This window comes from Schistocerca cancellata, chromosome 3 (genome assembly GCF_023864275.1).
Source record: "Schistocerca cancellata isolate TAMUIC-IGC-003103 chromosome 3, iqSchCanc2.1, whole genome shotgun sequence".
NCBI lineage: Eukaryota > Metazoa > Arthropoda > Insecta > Orthoptera > Acrididae > Schistocerca > Schistocerca cancellata.
This window is the reverse complement of record NC_064628.1, coordinates 376,438,066-376,462,737: the sequence shown is the minus strand read 5'-3', so window position 1 is coordinate 376,462,737 and position 24,672 is coordinate 376,438,066.

Below are 24,672 nucleotides of genomic sequence, written 5' to 3'. Positions count from 1 at the left end.
GAGCTTTATGATTATTGCCGACTGTGTGATTTAATACAGCCAGGTGCGTTGCGGACACGTCGTGCGGTAGAGTTGTTATCCTAGCCGCGGGAATTTCCCTCAATGTGCTGCGAAAAACGCTTGCAAGCCGCGCTTCCCACTCGCACAAAGGATACATGGCAGATAGGGTGCGGACAAAGCAGTGCCGCTGCGGCGCCTAACCGCGGGAAACGCTTCAGGAGGAGTCTGGTCCGCACGTCTCAGGCGTGGTTGGGATAGCCGGACTGAGCAGCAGTGGCTACTAGGCGATAGCCGCAGTATTTGTTTTGCGTGCACGGGCAGCAACAGAGTAGCTAATTCTTCCAATCTGATTCCTGAAATACACTACCGGCCACTAAAATTGCTACACCACGAAGATGATGTGATACAGACGCGAAATTCAACCGACAGGAAGAAGATGCTGTGATATACAAATTATTAGCTTTTCAGAGCATTCACACAAGGTTGGCGCCGGTGGCGACACCTACAATGTGCTGACATGAGGAAAGTTTCCAACCGATTTCTCAAATGGTTCAAATGGCTCTGAGCACTATGGGACTCAACTGCTGTGGTTATAAGTCCCTTAGAACTTAGAACTACTTAAACCTAACTAACCTAAGGACAGCACACAACACCCAGCCATCACGAGGCAGAGAAAATCCCTGACCCCGCCGGGAATCGAACCCGGGAACCCGGGCGTGGGAAGCAAGAACGCTACCGCACGACCACGAGATGCGGGCAACCGATTTCTCATACACAAACAGCAATTGACCGGAGTTGCCTGGTGAAACGTTGTTGTGATACCTCGTGTAAGGAGGAGAGATGCGTACCATCACGTTTCCGACTTTGATAAAGGTCAAATTCTACCCTATCTCGATTGCGGTTTATCGTATCGCGACATTGCTGCTCGCGTTGGTCGACATCCAATGAATATTAGCAGAATATGAAATCGGTGGATTCAGGAGGGTAATACGGAACGCCGTGCTGGATCTCAACGGCCTCATATCAGTAGCAGTCGAGATGACAGGCATCTTATCCGCATGGCTGTAACGGATCGTGCAGCCACGTCTCGATCCCTGAGTCAACAGATGGGGACATTTGCAAGACAACAACCATCTGTGCGAACAGTTCGACGACGTTTCAGCAGCATGGACTATCAGCTCGGAGACCATGGCTGTGGTTACCCTTGACGCTGCATCAAGGACAGGAGCGCCTGCGATGGTGTAGTCAACGACGAACCTGGGTGCACGAATGGCAAAACGTCATTTTTTCGAATGAATCCAGGTTCTGTTGACAACGTCATGGTCGTCGCATCCGTGTTTGGCGACATCGCGGTGAACGCACATTGGAAGCGTGTATTCGTCATCGCCATACTGACGTATCACCCGGGGTGATAGTATGGGGTGGCATTGGTTACACGTCTCGGTCACCTCTTGTTCGCATTGACGGCACTTTGAACAGTGGACGTTACATTTCAGATGTGTTACGTCCCCTGGCTCTACCCTTCATTCGATCCATGCGAAACCCTACATTTCAGCAGGGTAATGCACGAGCTCATGTTGCAGGTACTGTATGGGCCTTTTGTGGATACGGAAAATGTTAGAGTGCTGCCCTGTCCAGCACATTCTCCAGAACTCTCACCAATTGAAAACGTCTGGTCAATGATGGCCGAGCAACTGGCTCGTCACAATACACCAGTTACTACTCTTGATGAACTGTGGTATCGTGTTGAAGCTGCATGGGCAGCTGTACTTGTACACCCCATCCAAGCTCTGTTTGACTCAATGCCCAGGCATATCAAGGCCGTTATTAGGGCCAGAGGTGTTTGTTCTGGGTTCTGATTTCTCAGGATCTATGCACCGAAATTGCGTGAAAATGTAATCACATGTCAGTTCTAGGATAATATATTTGTCCAATGAATACCCGTTTATCATCTGCATGTCTTCATGGTGTGGCAATTTTAATGGCCAGTAGTGTATTTGACAGAAGAGTCTGCAGAACGTTTGTCTTCCTCGGTTGATGAGACCCTTATCGAGATGGTATCGGAACAGCGTATTTTGTGGAACGTGGCTGGCGCCCAGTCGAAAACCGAAATGAAAAGTAATTAATGTAGGGAGAACCAAACAAGTACGAACAAATCGCTGTTATTATATTCAGTGAATCCATGTACTACATTTGTACATATATTTGTAATGACCCTTTAATCGAAGTTATGAGCTGGATGTTGTTGTCATTGTGATCGCAATTTGGTCGAAATAATTACACGTCTTTTGTTTGAAACTGATGAACACTATTTTATTCAAAATAATCTCCATTGTTGTTTATGTATTTCTCCCATCTCTCCGGCAGACTATGAATGCCATGCCAAAAAAAAGTATTTCTTTTGAAGCGAACGATGCGGAAAATCATATTCGCACATTTTCATCCGAACTGAAGCATTGTTCAGCGGAGCGTGTCCCAGTGATGGAAATAGATGACAATCGCACGGAGCCAAGTCTGGAGAAGAAGCCGCATGCCCTAGTATATTCCAATTGAACGCCTCGATCGTTTCCCTGACTTGGTTTGGGGAGTTATCATGCAACAATATCACTTTGCGTTGCATTTTCCATATTCCGATAGTTTTTCAGGTAATGATCGATTTAAATCTATCATTTTCTGTTGGTGGTGATCAGTGTTAACGGTTTCACCAGGTTTTAGCAGCTCATAATAGAGCTGATCCTACCAAACACAGAGCATTGTCTTCTTTCCAAAGTGATTTGGTGTTCCAGTGGATTTTGGTGCTTTGCCTGGATTCACCCATGATTTACGACGCTTAGGATCCTCAAAATGTAGCCGTATTTCATCAGCTGTCGCTACTCGATGGAGAAACCGATTTTATTTTGTACCTGGCGAGCAGCATTTCACAAGTGGTCTTTCGAATTGCTTGCTGTCTTTCACTCAGTTCATGGGGAACCCATTTTCCCCACTTTCTACCGCGAGACTGCTACGGTCGCGGGTTCGAATCCTGCCTCGGGCATGGATGTGTGTGATGTCCTTAGGTTAGTTAGGTTTAATTGTTTCTGAGTTCTAGGGGACTGATGACCACAGATGTTAAGTCCCATAGTGCTCAGAGCCATTTGAACCATTTGAACCCCACCTTCTGCACCTTTCCCATAGCTTTCGACCGAAGAGAAACGGGTTTCTGCGTCACATTCAACTGTTCCACGAGTTCCTTTTGAGTCTGAATATCATCCTCATCCAATAAATCCTACAATTCGTTGTCTTCGAACGTTTTACGTGGTTTCCCGTGTAAGGTGCCAGGACATGGGCACTTACGCGTTAGCCTACCAACATTAGTATTAATAATAAAGGGACTGGCCAGGGCATCAGATCATGACTCTCTTTAATTATGATAAATATGAGGCACTCTCGAGCAGTATTCCATGCATGTCTGCATGACTGAGCCACTAACTTAAAGCGTTGGTGAAAAGTATCGGAAGTTGAGGATTGTGCAATGTAAAGTCTTCAGATGGTTGTAGCTCACTGGGCCGCCGTGGGCGGCTGGTAGCGCTCACCGGAAACGCGGGACAATACGGAGCTTCTGGGGATAGCCCGGCATCTGGAGCCACCTGTGCTGGGCAAGACGTGGCGAAGATGGAAATTTCGTTTGCCTAGGGGCGTTATGACCTACTCGATCATTGGGTAGATCTCAGTGGAGGGATTTCGGCAATGATAGAGCGTTCGACATTGGCCTAAACTGAGTATTCTTCCGCCGCGTTTTCGTACGCGTGGGAGACGAGAGAATTGTGGAAGGACTTCGTGTTATATCCTAGCCAGGAATGCCAACCGAGCCCGCTGCCAAAAGGTTGGCAGCATCAAAGTTCGGACGCTGTCCGCATAAGCAGTGCCAGCGATACAGGAAATCGCCGCAAGTCTGCGCGCGCCACCGCTGGCTTCTGGCTTCTTAAGCGCTGGAGTCGCGAGCGCTAGGACAGTTCTGTATTCGCCGCTCAGTTGTATACTCGCCACCGATTTGTGTACTTGCTAGTCAGTTGTGTGTTCATCGCAGCAGAGTTGTTGTTTGTCGTCAGCCGACGCTGACCTAGCCGCTCCGACTCGAACTAGACATTTCTGTAGACACGGAGTTCACTACTGTGTTTCTGTATCTTCGTTAATAAAGATAAGTACCGACTTTTATTTAATCAGAGTGTTTGGGTTTTCATCTTTCTGTTCACTGTTCCAGCGGACCGGTCGGCCCGCTATTAAAAGTGTGGCGGTGACTCCGTAAGCCGTTTCTACAGCGAAGTGTTTGTCGCTACGAACGCCGCCACAAAACTTCGCCTTCAGCCATCGAGCGGTACGGACTTGGAGACGGCGTCTAGGCCATCGTATTCGAAGGAAGATATGCGGTCTGTATCGCAGCATTGCACCAAAGTGTGTTCCGTGCAGAGTTCTGCGGTTAAAGCTCTTCGTGTGCTCAGAAGCGAGATTTTCACCAACGCCTAACCACTTCCAACAACTTACCTAATATTCTCGGTCTAGAAGCTATCCTTGCGAGGTGCCGAGTACTTATCAATGCTGCTGTCGGTAATAGGGGCACGTAATTGCAAATTGTTAATGTGCCATTCTCAGGAGTGTGTGGGTGGACAAAGAGATTCACATTTTCTTTTTTGTAAATTTTTTCAGTTGTGGGGAATATCAAATTAAAATGCCAATATTTCGATCGAATTATCGATTTCATTGTGGCTAGCATTTACCCTGTCCCAGTAAGCTTTACATGTATTCCAGTCACTGCACAGCTTGCCCAGACAGAAAGGAAAGAAGGTTTGCAGTCTTCTATGTCAGCGACGGACTAATAAGCTTACGCATGGCGACCCTGCCAGGATTGCTCATAAATAGGCATTTTTTGTGATGTAGTCGGATTTTATAAATTTTTGTTAAAGGCGACCCTAATTTCAGCTATTGGTTGTGGTGTTGGAAACTCTCGCTACTGAATAAGGCAGAAGGTTTGACGCAGCAATTGTGCAATATAAGATAAATGATATGTTGTGTTGTTGCTGAATCGTTGTGATTTTTTTGTTTTGTTTTTCAGGATATTTGATATATTATGTAGTTTGTTTGTTCTTGTATATGTATCGACGCGAGAGAGTATCCTACGACTATGTTGAAATATTTGTGGGACAGTGACAGAGAAATCGCGCATGTCATGGGCTTCCAATATCGTGCATAAGTGTAGTTTTCGCTGAATCATCGAAAAAAAATTTTTTTTCTCTTCTTGTCTTTTGCTGTAAGTTGTATTTGAATTCATTTTGTGATTTGATTTGTGTTTTATGTGCTGGAATTTGTTTAGTTAATTGTTGTTTTGGGGGTGATAATCGTTAGTACATGAGGACGCGAAGCCAGGCCAAAGCGGAAGAGCGAACGCAGGATCGTGAGATAAATATGGAAGGTCATAGTGAGGAAAATAGAATGTTGGTAGCCGCAGAAGTTCACGAAGTTCCGTTTGAGCATGAGCAAATGCAGGCGGAACGATCCAACACTGGTAACTTGGGTAGTAGAGGTTATGGTTATACCAGTGGTGAAGGAGAAAACTCCGAATCTGAAGTTGAATTCGAGTACAGTGGTAGTAAAATTAATTTGAACCGGTAGGAGAATTATAGTCCGATACCAACCAGACGTTGCTATAGTGGGCCTCCGGCGTTTGGGGCAAGTCGGGCTAGCACCGTAAGAAGACCAACCGGACACGAATCTAACATTTTTTTTTGTTGTAAATTTTGTCAGTTGTGGGGAATATCAAATTAAAATGCCAATATTTCGATCGAATTATCGACTTCATTGTAGCTAGCATTTACCCTGTCCCAGTAAGCTTTACATGTATTCCTGTCACTGCACAGCTTGCCCAGACGGAAAACGAAAGAAGGTTTGCAGTCTTCTATGTCAGCGACGGACTAATAAGCTTACACCCGCTCCCGCAGCGTCTCACGTCATAATCACTACTTTTGAATTTCTTGAACCACTCTAAATACTGTGTTTTACCAAGGGCATGTTCACCGAAAGCTTCTAAAAGCATTCGATGCGATTCTGGAGCAGTTTTCTTCAAATGATAACAGAAAACCAGTGCTGTCCGCAAATCGTAATTCGTAGGCACCAATCTCGACATGTTTACGGGTTTGTAACGTACACCGATGAATGGAACTTGGGTTACAGTGTGTTGACATTCGCCGTCATCCGTAACAGGAAGCAGATGCTGCAGACGTGGTCTCACCACCCCGTGGTCACCATCTGTTGGGAAATTCTGGTGTCATACTTCCACTTCAGGCAATCAGTGAATCAACTCCTCCCTGTTCATGTCTCAGCTTTGGTATAACAGCTGCCACATACCAAGGGTATCATGTCATCCTTGCCCAGTTCATTCATGATCTAAACGACTGCATTACAAGGCAGTGGGCACCGAGATTCCTCCACATTATCGAGCAAATATCTTTTTAGTAAAATGTTATACGCTCCTCCTTCATGATGTGAGAACATTTGTCTGACTACTTTACGCTTCCTGAGTAGTCTTCATCATCATTCCTAACTTCCGTGAACGTTTGGAGTGCCGACATTAACAGATTGTTAGGTGGAGCACTGCACTGCATGTTCGGGGTTCGCCGTATCCGCTGCTACTGTCCAGCTGCACTGCACCGCGCCTAAGTGTTCAAAATGTCTCTGAGCACTATGGGACTTAACTGCTGAGGTCATCAGTCCCCTAGAACTTAGAACCACTTAAACCTAACTGACCTAAGGACATCACACACACCCTTGCTCGAGGCAGGATTCGCACCTGCGACCGTAGCGGCAGCGCGGTTCCAGACTGTAGCGCCTAGAACCGCTCGGCCACTCCGGCCTGCGCCTAAGTGTTCCTCGCAGTGCACTGGAACTCACGTCCCGCCAGCGACCAAAAAGTACTGCTCTCGTTTAGGAGAAACTGTGGCACCCACCGACTTCCAGCAAACTGAAAAATATAAATTCAAATCTTTCTGAATCTTTTTCTCGCTTTTGCCCCCACAAAAAACGGAAAGAGAAGAAGTTTGTCGCTCACTACACTTGTGATGCTGGTTTGGTAAAAGTTCGGTGTCAGACGTGAGATTGTAATTTGTTACTTCACTGTTATTGACTCTACTGGCCAGAAAGTTTACAGAGGTTATTGGCATATACTACTGAAGGGAACTCAGTACTCTTCCAGTGTACTTCAGTAACAGAAAAGAACGGACATAATACAAAGACACCTGTGAGACAAAATTTGAAATAACACCACTAAATTTAACAAACAGAATTATAAAGAAGCCCAAAAAATTATACTTTTACTGACCCCCAAATCTAAAGGGCTTAATCTTAGCCAGTCGCAGAAAGGAAAGATAATACTTTCATTAGCTTTAAGAAAAAAAATTAAATTTGTAACAATACTTGATCAAAATAAAAGTCTGGTTATCAGAATATAATTTCATTCAGGGGACGTAAATACTTTATAAGAATACATAAAAAACCGAAATTATTTTCTTATGTAGGTTGCTCCACAGCATAAGGATTCGAATAACGTTAAGGTGAGCCAGACCTAGATTAAATACAATAACCGTGCACATTACAGTTTCTCTTCCGGGATGGGGAGGTGCACTGGCCCCGGACTGATTACACCCAGTGGATTAACGACTTAAGAGTCAGTGTGCCGTCCAGCCTCGATGTGGTTTTTTGGCATTTTCTCGCATCCCATTATGTGAATAACCCAAATCCCATCTCAAATGCACATTTTGCGAACGTATGTGGGACAAAGCACAAGAAAAAGAGGAAAAAGAATCCATTACAAAGGGTGCCTTAATGTGCTTTTAGCCCAGATCCAGATTTATCTATGCAAATGTGCTGCCTACCAATCTTTATATCAGAAATACACTACTGGCCATTGAAATTGCTACACCACGAAGATGACGTGCTACAGACGCGAAATTTAACCGACAGGAAGAAGATGCTGTGATATGCAAATGGTTAGCTTTTCAGAGCATTCACACAAGGTTGGCGCCGGTGGTGACACCTACAACGTGCTGACATGAGGAAATCTTCCAACCGATTTCTCATACACAAACAGCAGTTGAGCGGCGTTGCCTGGTGAAACGTTGTGATGTCTCGTGTAAGGAGGAGAAATGCGTATCATCATGTTTCCGACTTTGATAAAGGTCGGATTGTAGCCTGTCGCGATTGCGGTTTATCGTATCGCGACATTGCTGCTCGCGTTGGTCGAGATCCTATGACTGTTAGCAGAATATGGAATCGGTGGGTTCTGGAGGGTAATACGGAAAGCCGTGCTGGATCCCAACGGCGTCGTATCACTAGCAGTCGAGATGACAGGCATCTTATCCGCATTGCTGTAACGGATAGTGCAGCCACGTCTCGATCCCTGAGTCAACAGATGGGGACGTTTGCAAGACAACAACCATCTACACGAACAGTTCGACGACGTTTGCAGCAGCATGGACTATCAGTTTGCCTAGTGTGGGTCTTGCTCCAGGCTGATGTGCAGTTCTGGCCAGGGGTGGCAACCCATGGAGGGTACTCAAATGCCCCTGCAGGTACCTCCTCTTGCGTCATTAATATAATTGTGGACTACAGAAGCGAACTATAATATTAGTTTAGGAGAAATGGCGCGGTAAATTGTAAGCGCTAAAAATCAACTTCTCTTAGAAGCTTAAATATTTTTCTGTTTCAAGAGCACAAAATTTTCAATGAATTAAAAAAAAAGTGTCAGAAGCTAGTTCTCGTAAAATTCTATCATATGTAGGTGTCAAATTATTATTTTTTACATTCTGGCGTGCACTGCCCCGCGTCTAGGAAAACGTTTCTCGCAACATCCTGCGGCCTGCATCTGACAGAAGAAGACGAAAGCGTATTACGCAACACGCTGCGATAAATTTCCGCACCTAGGAAAACGTAGCTTAAGTCATGCGTACAAACAGAGCAGAGACGCTTGGGGAACGATGTATCGACAATATTGGCAGCAGAGGTGGAAAACCACTGACGTAAGTGACTAAGCTTCCGTGGGACCTGTGGCAGTAATAGAAGCCACAATGACAGCTATGGACTGCCTCAGCATTGTTGCGGACTCCCTGCGTCCCTTCATGCTTGCAGTTTTCCCCGACTGTGATGTATCTTCCAGCAGGATAACTGTCCGTGACACAAAGCCAGAATTGTGCTACAATGGTTCGAGGAATACGATAGTGAACCCACGTTGACGTATTAGCTGCAAAATTGTACCGATCTCAACCCCTGCATCGCGAAGGTGGGCCAGTAGACAGATAGCACGTGGTCACGATGTTTTGGCTCATCAGTGCAGCGGGATATACTTTTGTAGTCGGAAATACGGGGTCGTAGACTTATGGAGAGATTGTCCCACGTGAAGACTTCGGTATTTTACAACTTCTCATGTCATTCCACGGATGAAACTGACTATTGTCATCATCCAAGTCAGAAGAGTGGCCCTCTGAAGACCTAAACTGACAGTTCGCGCACCGTATCAGAAAAAGAGCACTTGACCTCTGAACTACAGCATATTCCAGAAATATTCCTAAAAAAATAGTTATTCTCGTTTGTAACACCACAACAAAGACGCGATACTTTTACAATAATTGTTTTAGGGGTAACAACACTGCAGCGGCATAGAAAACGTTACTGAAAATTTTTTGGACGGAAACAAAGGCGATAGAAAAATAATACCTATGATATTTATTGAGCGTATATTTGAGTATATAAGATAAAGAAATATGGAGGGAAATATTACAAAATGGTGACAATGCAGCAGTTCTCCCGAAGCGTGCTGAATTTGAGGCGATCTTCAGCATGCACTATAGCCGGTGCCAATTTGAATCCGGAAAAAAGAAAAAAATCTACGCAACCTAAATGAGTGTATCTAGTGAACCACCTAGGGGATTTTAGAAATATTGATTTCTGTGTAATTAGTGAGATGAATAAAGTCGTTCAACTTTCACCAAAAAACAATCGTCATTTGTTAATAAATATTGCTCATATTAACTAATAAAAATATCATATGTTGCTAACTTTGAAATGTTACTTCAAAGTTGTGTTAACTTTTGAAATGAAATGATTGAAAATTGTTGGATTTACGCTGCGTGCCGTTTTCAAAAATGATGTTCTGAGAAAAACGTGTTTGAAGTTTTGAAATGTCTTCTACAGACGAAAAACTGAAAAAATTCTATCTATACGAAACACTTACCGTTAATCTGTTATCCTTGGACTGGTGAGTCGTACTGCTGCCGCTGCGATTAAAATCATAAGCACTAATTTCTCATAGAACGACTGAAATGTCGGTCGTGTTTATTCCGTGAAAAGCATAAAACTTTACAATTCCGTTTAGCCCTACTCCAAGCAGGCACATCACTAGGACGATTCGACAGTTTCTATGTGTTCCGTATAAACTTACTGCTTGTTATAATAACTTCTGGGCAGTTTGGAGAAACAATAATTATTGTGAAGCGTAAGCCCGGAGAACTTCGTTCTTGCTGCGTGACGTCTGCATTGCACGTTTTACATTTCACGTGTTGAGAAACAACAGATAAATGGCAAGAAAATTTACACTGGTCAGCCGTAACATTATGACCACCTACGTAATAGCCGGTACGTCTTCTATGGAACGGATAACAGCGTCGACGCGTTGTGTCAAGGAAGCAGTGAGGCCTTTGTAGGTCACTGGAGGCAATTGGCACCACATCTGCATACACAAGTCACGTAATACCTGTAATTTCCGGAGAGCGGTGCGATGAGCTCTGAAGCCACATTCAACCACAATCCAGATATGTTGCATTGGGTTCACATCTGGCGGACTTGGGGGCCAGCAAATCAATTGGAACTCGCCACTGTTTTCTTCGAACCATTCCATCACACTCCTGGCCTTGTGACATTGCGCATTATCTTGTTGAAAAATGCCAATGTCAACGGGAAACGTGATAGTCATGAAGGGGTGTACGTCGTCTGTAGCCACTGTACGATACTCTTTGACCCAGACGGTGCCTTGCACGAGCTCCACTGAACCCATGGATGCCCAAGTGAATGTTCACCACAGCATAATGTAGCAGCTTGTCTCCGTCCTGCAGCACAGGTGTCAAGGAGCTGTTCCCATGGAAGACGACGGATTCGCACACTCCCATCGGGATGATGAAGTTATCGGGATTCATAAAGCCATGCAACGCTCTGTTAACGTGCAGTGCCGGTGGTCACGTGCCCATTTCAGTCGTAGTTGGCGATGTCGTGGCGTTAAGCCGTCGGCACACGGACCGTGCATCCGAACGTTGAACGTTGAGCGTGCCGAGTTTCTGACGTCATAGCGTGGAACAGCACGCTCGGGAGTCTTTCCGAACGTGCAGAGGAATATCTGGCACGTCAGATATTCTGAGCGTGCGTCTGAGCGTTGACCAATGAGATGGCACAACGCCACCTACGTCACAAGCACGCCGTCTCCCTTCGGTACAGAGTTGTGAGGCGCCATATTGCCATTCATTTCAAGCCTATACGTATATATGCCGTTCCGAGCACCAGCAAATTGAGAATCTCTGCAAAACCCGTTGTTAACTGTGTGATTCGTTCCAATAAAATACTGAGAAACATCATATTCGTGGAAAAAGAATTATTGTAACTTGCGGATAATGGGAGTATGCTATTTGAAGGCACCGACACACTGAAGATCCACCCAAAACGCATTGTTCTTGGTACATATTGTTATAATTAAATTTCAGTTAGTAACATATTTACGATTAATGTTTTAGCAAGCGCTAAGATACTATGATTAGAAGCAAAAGTTTATATGTTGTTTTAGCGTAATGAATAGCGTCAGTGTCCACGAAAGAGTTCATTTTGTTGGGGCGATGGTTCGCGTCGTGACACAACCAATTTTTTTTTCTTAACATTCGCGTTTTTATTAGGTTCCGATACTTTATTATTACTTTAATACAAGTGTAGACTATAATATTTGATGTTATTTAAATAAAAGTTCACCTTTTTTTGGGGGGTGACTTTGTTCGATTGGCTTAATCTAAAGGACAGCTTGCGCTACTTGTATAAAATATATTTTACTCCTCCTTTTACGCTTCGTAATTCTGCTACCGGGTAGGAACAGTGATCAAGTAAGACTCACCTCGGGGTTTTACTAAATGTGGGAATCATGAAATAATGTTTATCTTATGCGGAGAAGTATTCCAAATTTGTGACGCACTGTTTGTAACGGAACTTTTATAAGCCTGTGTCCTTATCGATTGGACACGGTACTTTCCTTTTCGGGGACGATGGAAGAACTGTGCGTTTTAATAGAGCTAACGTGAGAATTTTACGCGCGCCCGTTGAGCAAATAGAGTGATTTACGAACTAGAAACATCCCTCAACTGCCGCTGGAGTGCGTTGCGATCGCGTATACCACGTTGGGGGCCACGTACCGTATGCACGAGTCGCATCAGTCAGAGTCGAGTTCGCGATGCCGACGAGCGAGGACGATGCGCGCGCGGCTGGGGCAGCCGCCTCGGACGCGCCGGAGTCGGCCGCTGGTCGGTCGGTTGGGCCTGGCCCGCCGGACGCCCCAGCGGCCGCTCCACACAGGACGGATCCCAGGTTGACGACCCAGGCTACGGCACCGGTTCATGACAGGATAGAACGACGATCGACAGGCGCTATTCGACCGCAGAAGACTACGCACCACACGAAGAAACCGTACTCGGACGTCGGCCATACATCACATCACGACGGATGCAGCAATGAAGACGACCGCCAGGACTACGTCAGAAGACTCGATATATGTCGGGAGGAGGACAAAGAAACGCTGAAGGACATACAACGCCTTATCCGCTATTCACGGGAAACGCAAGAGCAGGATAACGACACCTGTCTGGCATCTCCATCTGTGGACTCAGATGTCGAATCACAGCACTCCCACCAAACGGTCGACGACGCGGAGATGGCAGCGGACTTTCCAGCAGAAAACGACAACGACTCCCCACACACAGAGGGGGACTTTACGCTCGTACACAACAAACGGCGCAGAAGCAACGCATTAGCCAAGGACTTAGTCAACCCGGCTAAGAGACGAACGGAGACCATCCTCACAACGAACCGATTCGCCCCACTGACACCTCAAGCTGCGCCTCCATCAACCACCGACAAGTCGCAGGCACAAACTTCTAATGCCGCAGAAGCCGTGGACAGAGACAAGAATGTGCTTCGCAAAGTGCCCCCAGTCACAATTTATTACACAAAGGATTACGTTCACCTCAATGAAACGCTCAACTGACTTCTAGAGGGCAACCTTAGCTATATACCAAAAGGACCGCATCAAATACCACTTTGAGTCCTTCGAAGACCAAAGGCGTGCAATAAAATTCTTCACGAACCACAGCTTCTCCTATTTTACGCATCAAGCACCAGACGACAGGGAACTTAAAGTAGTTGTCAAACGCCTTCCGGCGGAAGTTACCGAAGAACAACTTTACTATGCCCTCAAGGAAAAAGGCTTCAAAGTGCTACAAGTCTACCAATTTAAGGAATGTGACGAGAAGACGAAACAATTGATACCGCATCCTGTGTACCGAGTCACCCTCCCATCCGGAAAAGACAGTGACAAGATATATGATGTCAAATACCTGCTCTACACACGAGTGATAATAGAGACCTATAATAGTAAAGAAGGACCAGTCCAGTGCCGACATTGCCAACGTTTCGAGCATACAGCGAACTACTGCAGCATGCCAGCACGCTGCGTCCGCTGCGGTGGATGCCATAAATCATCGAATTGTACCCATCCTAGGACGGCGCCCCCAAAGTGCGCCAATTGTGAACAAGAACATCCAGCGACCTTCCGTGGCTGCCCCAAATTTCAAGAACTCCTACGGAAATATACTAGAATGACATCAAAGAAGTCGACCCCACAACGGCCTATAATTGTTAAGAACTCGGCCATGGCAGCGATTCCGGCCACCCAACAACAAGCGGCACCTCTCCCTGCGGAAACAAACGCCTCTCGACCACAACCGGCACCCAGAGTGACTCTACGACAGACAAGACAACAGCGCTCGTACTCCGAAGCAATACATGCCCATCCACCGACGCCAACACCAGCGGAGACATCATCTGCCTGGTCGACCACCTTTACACCAGCGTTAACAGATATTCTCCAACTACTCACCGCCCTCCAGCAGAAGCTGATGTCTATCCTCTCGCTTGTAGAAAGCGTACTGACAGCTTTTCAAGCACCCTAAATGGATAGACAGCATCACACGAGGAATCTTAACTTCTGCATTTGGAATGCCAACGGCCTGAAACTGAAGAAAATAGAATTCACGGACGTCTTACATCGCCACAAGATAGACGTAGCATTTGTCTCCGAAACACATCTCCGCGAATCAACCGACCTCCGCTTGAGGAACATGCACATCTACCGGACGGACAGACGGGACCAACGGGGTGGAGGGACCGCAGTTCTGATCAAAAAATGTATTCGTCGCCACCAAGAACGTTTACCCCAACTCCAGACTTTAGAGGCCACGGCAGTAACAATCCACACGACGCTCGGAAACATTACCTGTATTGCGGCTTACCTTAGCCCAAAGAAGCCTCTCTACCCAGAAGATCTTTACTCCGTTACAGAGGGTTACGACAAGATCCTCTTTGGAGGGGATCTTAATAGTAAACATGTTGCCTGGAATTCCCGTAAGACTAACCCAAAAGGACATATGTTGTTTGCACTGGCTGAGAATTTACATGTTTCCGTCCATGGACCACGGGAACCGACGAGGATACCTTACGTCCAGACACAAGACCCTGATGTTCTAGACATCGCCATAATCAAGAACATCAACCGAATCTCCATCTGCGGACGCTGGATGATCTTTCGTCGGACCACAGACCGGTGTTAGGACTCATAGAGAGGGCTACTTTGCAACTCCCACTGCCGACGACAAGAACTTACGACTGGCAGCAGTTCCAAGCGTACCTCAACAACAATGTGCGACCAACCCAGGTTGTTACTACCAGAGAAGCGATTGATGTAGCAGTCGCTGTACTCACGAAGAAGATTAACAATGCGAAACAACGAACACTCACGGAGCACCTGCAACCAGAAGTCAATTATGACGAGTTTCCACCACCACTGCAGGAACTTAAGACAAGGCGCAATCGATTTTGGAAACGATGGGTCCGTTACCGCCATCCGGACGATAGACGGGAGACTCACAGACTAACCCGAGAACTCCGGCGGAAGGTTCAGGACTGGAAGCAACACGTGGGAACTCAAAATGGACAACTTTCTATTACGCACCAAAGATGAATGGCGAATAGTTAAAAGTCTCAGACAGCAACAGCCCCCCCAAAAGGGCAATTCGAGGACCCCATGGCCTCTTGTACGACTCACTGGCGCAGGCGGAGCTGTATGCGGATACATACCAACAACAGATGACTACGCCCCCCACGGAGGATGGAGATGATGCACTTCACCGTGCAGAGGAGGACACAGCCGCGGAATGGGGAGCTATTCGGGACGCCCCGACTAACACTATGCCCCGGCTGACAACGCCGGAGGAAATTCGGAGGATTATCAAGTATAGCAAACACACCTCACCTGGAGCAGATAGAATAAGCAATACGGAATTGAAACACCTCCCGAGAAAGCCTGTTGTGCTTCTCACCCGGATAGTGAACAGCTGCCTCAGGACTGGATACTTCCCAGAGGCATGGAAGATTGCCAGAATAGTGCCAATACCAAAACCAGGCAAGGATCTCTCACACCCTGACAGCTACAGACCCATAAGTTTACTGCCGACGCTGGGAAAGGTACTGGAACGTGTCCTACTGAAACGCATGCTGGACATCCTTGTGGCACACAACATCATCCGACCGGAGCAGTTTGGCTTCCAGGCGAAGCTATCGGCTGAGTTACAACTACTGCACATCACGGAATCTATCCAAGACAATTTCAACAAGCAACGACATACTATTGGAGTCTTTCTCGATATAGAGAAGGCTTACGATAAAGTATGGCGACGCAACTTGATCGTCAAGCTCCGACGTACCACTCCCCTACCAGACTGCTATTTAAAACTCCTCGACAATTTTCTTCAGGATCGCAGATTATATGTTCGGATTGATGACAAGAATTCAACAACACGGCCTGTCCTTGAAGGACTTCCACAAGGATCGGTCATATCTCCGCTGCTGTTTATATATTAACGACCTCCCGACGGTGCCACATGTTACTGCCAGTTTCTATGCCGACGACACAGCGCTCCTGACTGCAGGCACCAGAATGGACCACCTCGTCACACGGATGCAGCGCCAACTAGATTTAGTGGACCACTGGACCCACATGAACAAAATAACGGTCAATGCAGAGAAAACCAAAGTTATTGTCTTCACACGTCGGAGACCCATCGTCAATGAACGCCTACGGATATCAGAGCAGCCACTCCCCTGGGCAACAACTGTAAAATACCTGGGAGTGCATCTGGACGCCAAACTGTTGTATAGTCATCACATTATGGAGAAGAAGACGTCTGGCCTCAAAATGCTGGGAGCTCTCCTCCCATTTCTGAAGAGCTCGTACCTCAGCCAACGCACGAAACTCCAGTTGTACCACGCCACAGTCGAACCATCTATTTTGTATGGATCGACCTCTTGGGGTACTACGTGTGCCACTAACTACAAGAAGTTACAGGCTGTACAAAGCAGATGCCTACGACGGATCACAGGAGCCCAATGGTGGATCCGAAATCATGACATTCATCGAGCCTTAAGCGAATCTTACCTCTCAGACTAGTTCCGCCACCGTTCCCCGCCTATTCTGTTTTATCAGTCTGTAATGGGAGGTGGACACCGAACCCCACGACGTCTGAACGTGGTTTTGACTCGGTTTCGCTACGTGTCGAAGACACTCACCACAGCACTCCTCGAACACTCGACAAGTCGTGTAGCTTTCACAATGCTCGTGCCGAGCCTCTGGGCCATCACAATCTGTCGTCGGTCAAATTCAGATAGATCGCGCCCCTACCCTATCCTACACATGGATAGCACGCTCACTGATACTATAATGCACCGTGTGTGTATCTGACTAGCAGTCGTTCCACGCCAGGTGCCGATGCTATCGCCTAGACGGGTTTGTGTGGATAGTAGGTCGGTGGTCACAACGTTCTGTATAGTCCTATAGCTCAATACGTAATTCACTTCAAAATCCTGGTCAACGTCTTTCACTTTGTCAGAAGAGGCATTGACTCTTTCCGAACTGCTCTCAGCTTCTTATCTACTGTTTGGACCCTTTGACGTCGCGATGGATACGATGCTTTCGTACCTTTTCTACCTAAGTACACTTTCTTGCCACTCATTCCTACTTGAAAGACAAAAATGTGTACTATAAGACCACAAATAAACTATGAAAAGTCAATATCGCACACAGACATCGAGATTTGAAGCGAAATAATTGGTTTTTTCGTACACATACTGACGCACGCGTCAAGCTAACGTATTATTGTTCTAACTATAAACAAAGATTAAAGGGGTTTCAAGTTGGCGCAGGTAGGCTGTTTTGGGTCATCCGAGGTGCTAGAGGAGGAGCTCGAAATTCCATATAAAATTTTTTTTCAGAGATTAGACGTTTGCATCATATTTTATAAGATTCAAGGCATCTTTTAAGCCAGTAAAATATTTTTGAAAAATTAAATATTATCTAATTTTGTATAGACAACAATATTGGTTTCCCTGTATACAGTTTCATCTGTGAGTAAAGAAAAAAATCTATTTGATCTGCATTTTATAAAACGATTTTTAACAATCTTTGTAATTTTATGCGAATTTTTATTACATAGGATTACTGCCAGTAGTGAAATATGAGGGTAATCCCAAAAGTAAGGTCTATTTTTTATAAGTACATAGACATATTTATTTCTACAATGGTTTACATCAGTTTACAGCTTTAACATTTAGCTATTTTTCAACATAATCACCATTTCTGTCGATGCATTTTTGTAGACGCTGTGGCAGTTTTTCTATGCCCATGTCATACCAGCTCGCTGCCATGCTGTTCAGAAAGTTATGAACCTCTTCTTTCACCTCGTCGTCGGAGCTGAATCGCTTTCCTGCCAAAGGTTCTTTTAACCTAGGAAACAGGTGATAGTCACTAGGCGCGAAGTCAGGACTGTAGGGTGGTCGGGTGATTATATTCCACTAAGACTGTTGCAGGAGAGCGACGGTTTGCCGAGCGATGTGTGGACGAGCGTTGTCATGGAGAATGTGTACGCCCTTGCTCAACATTCGTCATCTCCGGTTCTGAATTGCCCGTTTGAGTTTTTTCAGAGTCTCACAGTACCTGTCAGCATTAATTGTGGTCCCAGCGATTCAGCTCCGACGACGAGGTGAAAGAAGAGGTTCATAACTTTCTGAACAGCATGGCGGCGAGCTGGTATGACATGGGCATACAAAAACTGCCACAGCGTCTTCAAAAATGCATCGACAGAATTGGTAATTATGTCGAAAAATAGCTAAATGTTCAAGCTCTAAACTGATGTAAACCATTGTAGAAATATACAGGTCTATATACTTATAAAAAGTAGGAGCCCTTACTTTTGGGACTACCCTCGTATTAGAGAATGGCTGGTGTTTATATCTGCCAGACAGGAGACTGTGGTTGTAGCAAAACCTATGTACGCTGACTTGCTGCGTCATACTGTGCGCACTCAGCTCTCCAGTAATCCACTGTGTATACTGGATGTGTGTACTTCGTGCAAGACGAGAAGTTGGTCACGTCAGGCAGTCATATTTTACGACGCATGCCGGCAGGTCAGTTAAGCTCCAAATAACATCAAAAGCCCCAAATGCAATTGACCAATGTTATCTTAACAAATGGAGCAATGCAGCATTTCGGAGACGTCGTCACCGTCGTATCAACAGCATCGAAAATCCTTAAGATTGCTCACAAACTAACTTAGAACTTTTGTAAGGCATACCCAGTGGATTTCACTGAGTACTGAATAATAACACCAGTCATGTCCTCCTCGATGTTGTCAGCAACCTGGACTGAGATCCTACACTTTTCCTACTGTAATATAACCGAGTTTCGTTTCTGAATTTGTGTTTCAAAGATAATGCCAGCATTATTTTTTGTAAAATTGACTAAACCGTTCAAGAATAAAGCTCCACTAAGTCAGCCAATTTGTTCAATATTACATGCTGAGGCAGTGAAAATCGTAATTTGAATAAAATACTTAATGAGTATGACTTTGCCTGACGTCGACCAACTTCTCGCCTTGCACGAGGTACACACATCCAGTATACACAGTGGATTACTGGAGTCAATAAACAAATTGAATGTAGTAATACTGACAAACTAATATACACGATCCAGTCACATTAATGTGACCACGTCCTATTTTCGATGTCAACGAGCAGTAACCACTCACACACAGTAGATGGCAGCACTAGCAGCGGAGGGCAAGCATGTCGGTGTCGGAGTGACAAAATTGGAACCTGTTATATGAAGCGTATCGGGGGACGCGGAAAACAGTGCAGTCGTTGTCGTAATGCGGGTACGGAGTGACCTATCTTACGTCCAAAAGAGCAAGCTCATTGGCTTTCGAGCCAAGGTTGGAAGCATTTCCGGAACAACTAAGGCTCGTTTCAGACTGGGACACTGGTGACGGTCGCCAGTGACGTTCACCGGTAATTGCGGTGAACACTCCTGGATCACTGGTGTCCGACACCGCAGGTATTGCCAACTGATTAGTTAGTGAAATGGACTCGAGCGAGGAGGAACTTTTGTTGGTACTTCTAAGGAGGAGGAGGAGGAGGAGAAGAATGAAGACAAAACGATTTTTACACCTACATTCACTGCTACACGATCGGCTCGATAAAGGATTGTTTTATACTCTTTACGCCGTCTGAGGATACGTTAACTATTCAGGGATCGCACGACATGTCACCTCGTTTAGTCCGTGGAGGAAATATTGCGTACAGTATCAGAGATGACTTTGCAAACTACTTTGTTAGCCCTGAAGATGAAGTGGCTTGGCAGTAGCAAAAAATGTAATTGCAAGAAATGTTACGTGAACGTTAGTGTGGTTAGGCCTCATTGTTCAACTGGCATTGTATTTGTGATGTGCATTGTGCAATTATTACTATGCTAACTGTAATAAGTCACATTATTGTATTCCCTGAACAGATTGGAACTTACAGTTAAAATTACAGTGTGTCAGGAACTCGTACCTCAATAATATTATAATAAACAAATAAAATTCATTACTGTAGCAGCCACATATGCGTAAATAATTGTAATTAAGAATAATATTTTAACTCTAATTTTGGACCATAATGCGGAGCGCTTGAAGACTCAGAAGAAAAGAGGGTGAGGGATGCAAATGTGCTTGAAGGTTACTACCCTTCTAGCCACCACTTTGTTGCTATAGTCATCGCTTTTGACGTCCCAAATAGCGGGACTACTTGCTACTTCACTTATAAAATCTTCCGTGTTAGTGAAATCTAAACTCATGGCTACAATGTGTACAGTGTAATACACTACTGGCCATTAAAATTGCTACACCAGGAAGAAATGCAGATGATAAATGGGTATTCATTGCACAAATATATTATACTAGAACTGGCATGTGATTACATTTGCACGCAATTAGGTGCATAGATCCTGAGAAATCGGAAACCAGAACAACCACCTCTGGCCGTAATAACGGCCTTGATACGCCTGGGCATTGATTCAAACGGAGCTTGGGTGGCCACCTCGATCGGCTGTTCGTGCCATAGATCATTAACTCAGGAATTAAGCGCAGCTGGCCACAACTCCAAATCCCTGTCGGTACCTTCCAGAACCTTACCGACTCTCTTCCTCCAGGACTTTCAGTGGTTCGCGCTGCAAAAGGCGGTTATTCAGGCTTTGCTTTTGACTGGTGGTCATTTGAATTCGACTAGACACACACTCTCTCTCTCTCTATATATATAGACAAGTCAGAAAACACTTTGAATTATTTATTGCACAAGAACTAAACATTGTACAGATGTCATACATATTACATTTTGAAGAGAAACTCTGAATATATATATATATATATATATATATATATATATATATATATATATACACTCACGGCTTCTGTACCGACGAAGCAAGGCACCTGTGATGTGCCTTAAGGGCGTATGTCAGGATACTTCCAGTGGCATATGGCCATTCACTGCATCCCCTGCCTCTTGCCAGTCGTATCGGCCCTACGATCCACTGCCAACCAGAGGCGGAGGAAGAGAGAGTGGATCTGCATCTGCGCAACTGCTTGTCCACTTTAAATACCTTCACGCGCAGATGACTCCGGAAAAGTTTCAATGGACTATGAGCTTTGAAAGTCCTGCGGCGATGGAGTACTGATGGTGAGGCAAGGGTTTGGTGTACCTGAAACTTAGTTGGTGCTCTGCACGTTAGGCGGTCAGACGGTGATGGTCGTTCTGGTACTCGTGAGAGACGGGAGGACTGGTTCGGCAGCTCGTCAGACGACAAAGCAGCCCTATTTAGGATCGCTCTGCTTTCCCTAATCCAGGGAGGGGCCTAGAAAGGGTGGCCTAAACATAGCCCGTCTCAACCCAGCACAAGTGGCAAACTGCGGTCACTTGTTCACTAACATATGCGGTCAAAAAAAATAATAAAATAAACAGTTACCTTAAATATCTAATGATTGGAGTCTGGAACGTCCGTACTTTACAGGATAACGACCATAATCAGTGCCCAGAGAGAAAGACAGGACTTATCGCAAGGGAATTGGCTAGATATAACATCGACATTACCGCCATAAGTGAAACACATCTTAGTGACTCTGGACAGTTATGTGAACCGCTCGGAGGTTATACCCACTACTGGAGTGGAAAATCATCCACTGAAAGGGCGGAAAGTGGGGTAGGCTTTGCCATACGCAATAAATTGGCATGTTCACTAACAGAACTCCCAAAAGGTATCAGTGACAGAGTAATAACACTCAGACTTCACCTGCATCCAAGAAATATCTTAACTTGATCAATGTATACGCACCTACATTGCCATCTCCGGATGAAGAGAAGAACAAGTTCTACCAAGGCCTCCGACATGTTCTTAGGGATATTCCTTCTGCAGATAAACTTCTGTTACTTGGTGATTCTAATGCTGGTGTTGGGAATGATTTCAGTGCTTGAATTGGAGTCCTCGGTCGCCATGGGATTGGAAAATGCAACTCGAATGGTTTGGATCTTCTAACTCCATGTGCCGAGTTTGAACTCTGTCTGACAAATACATATTTTCGGCTGCCTGAAAAATATAAAACGACATGGATGCATCCGCGATCTAAACACTGGCACCTTCTGGATTATGTGATAGTACGGAAAAAAGATCTTGGTGACGTACTGGTCACACGTGCAATGAGAGGCGCTCAGGGATGGACAGATCATCGACTCGTGAGGTCGAAATTAAAGATAACTTTGAAGGCACCACGCCGAGCTTCACACAAAATACCAACAAAATTGTCCTGCAAAATCTTGGCCAATGATCAGACTATGAGAGCAAAACTGGATGAAAAATTTGGTGTCGATGGCCTTTTGATATCTGAATCTGCCCCTGTAGATGAACAGTGGAGTGCATACGCTAGCAGACTGCGTGGCTGTGCTTCAGAAGTCTTGGGAAAGCCTCAGAAGAAGCACCAGGACTGGTTTGACGACTCAGATCCAGAGATCAGAAAGCTAATTAATGATTTCAGAACCTCTCCTCGCACCCCTGACGATAACAAGCGTAGAGCAGCGCATTACAATCTGAAAGTGAAGGTACGTGCTCTCAAAGACAGTTGGTGGGCAAATAAAGCAAATGAAATACAGTTATATGCCGACACACACCAAACGGGCAGATTCTTTGAGTCCCTGAAAACTATCTTTGGTCCAAGAGTTGGGAAGATAGCACCAGTCTATGACAAAGACAAAAGTTGTCGGCTGACGCAACAGAGTGACATCCTGTCTCGGTGGACGGAACATTTTAATTACGTTCTTAATCCCGACCATCAGACAACCGATATTCCATACATAGAAGCACTTGAAGACCTGCCAGTTGAGGAACAACTTGCGGATGCCCCTTCCTACGATGAATTCATTTCAGCACTGGCTAAGCTGAAAAATGACAAAACAGCAGGATTAGATAACTTGCCATCAGAGCTATATACTCGTAAATATGGGGGGGCCAAACATCAAGAAACCATTGTTTGCTCTGATCTTAAGGATTTGGGAGTATGAAATGATTCCACAAGACTGGAAAGATGCTTGTATTTCCAAGATCTATAAAGGCAAGGGTGACATATCAGACTGCAGCTCCCACAGGGGCATTTCTCTTCTTTCAGCAGCGGGAAAAGTCCTTGCCCACATAATTAACACCCGGTTAACACACTTTGCAGAAAAACTGCTACCAGAGACCCAGTGTGGCTTTCGCCCAAACAGAGGCACAGTGGATGCCATATTTGTTGTCAAACAAATGCAAGAGAAAAGCTGAGAGCAACATCGGCCTTTGTTCATGTGCTTTGTAGACCTGGAAAAAGCTTTTGATCGTGTCCCACGGGAAGCTCTCTGGATCATACTAAAGAAAACTGTGTGCCTTGACAAAATTGTCAGTTTGATTCGGCAGTTTCATGAAAACATGATGGCAAAAATCCGCCATGAGGGCAAGCTCTCAGAACAGTTTCCCGTGACATGTGGTGTAAAACAAGGCTGTGTTCTGGCTCCCACACTCTTCTCACTTTACTTCGCAGTTGTTATGAGAGACGCGACCAAAGCTTGTAGTAATCAAATTAGTCTCGACACAAGGACAGACAAAAGTGTCTTCAACATCTCTCGCCTCAGAACAAAAAGTCGTGTAACCAAACTATCCATCTTAGAGATTCTCTACGCGGATGATGTATGCATGATGGCTAATTCTTGCGAAACTCTTCAGACTTACATAAATCTGCTAAATGCCTCCTGCAGAGGATTTGGCTTAGCCATTAGCACCACTAAGACGTAAGTTCTCAAACAGCCACTTAGAGGTCTTAATGCAGATGACTCCAGTATTGAGATAAATAACAAACCCTTGCAAAATGTGTCAAATTTCAAATACCTGGGAAGCCAAATTAGAAGTGACAACAGCCTGACAACGGAAATCGCAGCGCGTATAGCCAGCGCAGCCTCAGCCTTCGGTAAGCTTAATGACCGAGTATGGAAATCACATGATCTCAAACTACAAACAAAAATTGCAGTCTACAAAGCAGTAGTATTATCCACCTTACTCTATGCCTCGGAAACCTGGTGCTGTTACAAAGCTGACATTAAGAAGCTAGATAAATTTCATCTTCGATGTCTGAGATCAATTCTGCGCATCAAGTGGGAAGACCGTGTCCCAAACACGGAGATTTTGCGCCGCGTGAAACTGGCTGGTATTGAAGCTGTAATAATGAAACATCAACTGAGATGGAGTGGTCACATAGTACGCATGGATGATAGTAGGCTACCTAAAGCGGTGTTCTACTCGCAGCTCTCGTGCGGGAAGAGGAGGAAAGGTGGTCAACACCTGCGATATAAAGACACCATTAAACGCCACCTTGCAGCCTGTGGCATTCCAAGCAACCGTTGGGAGGAGCT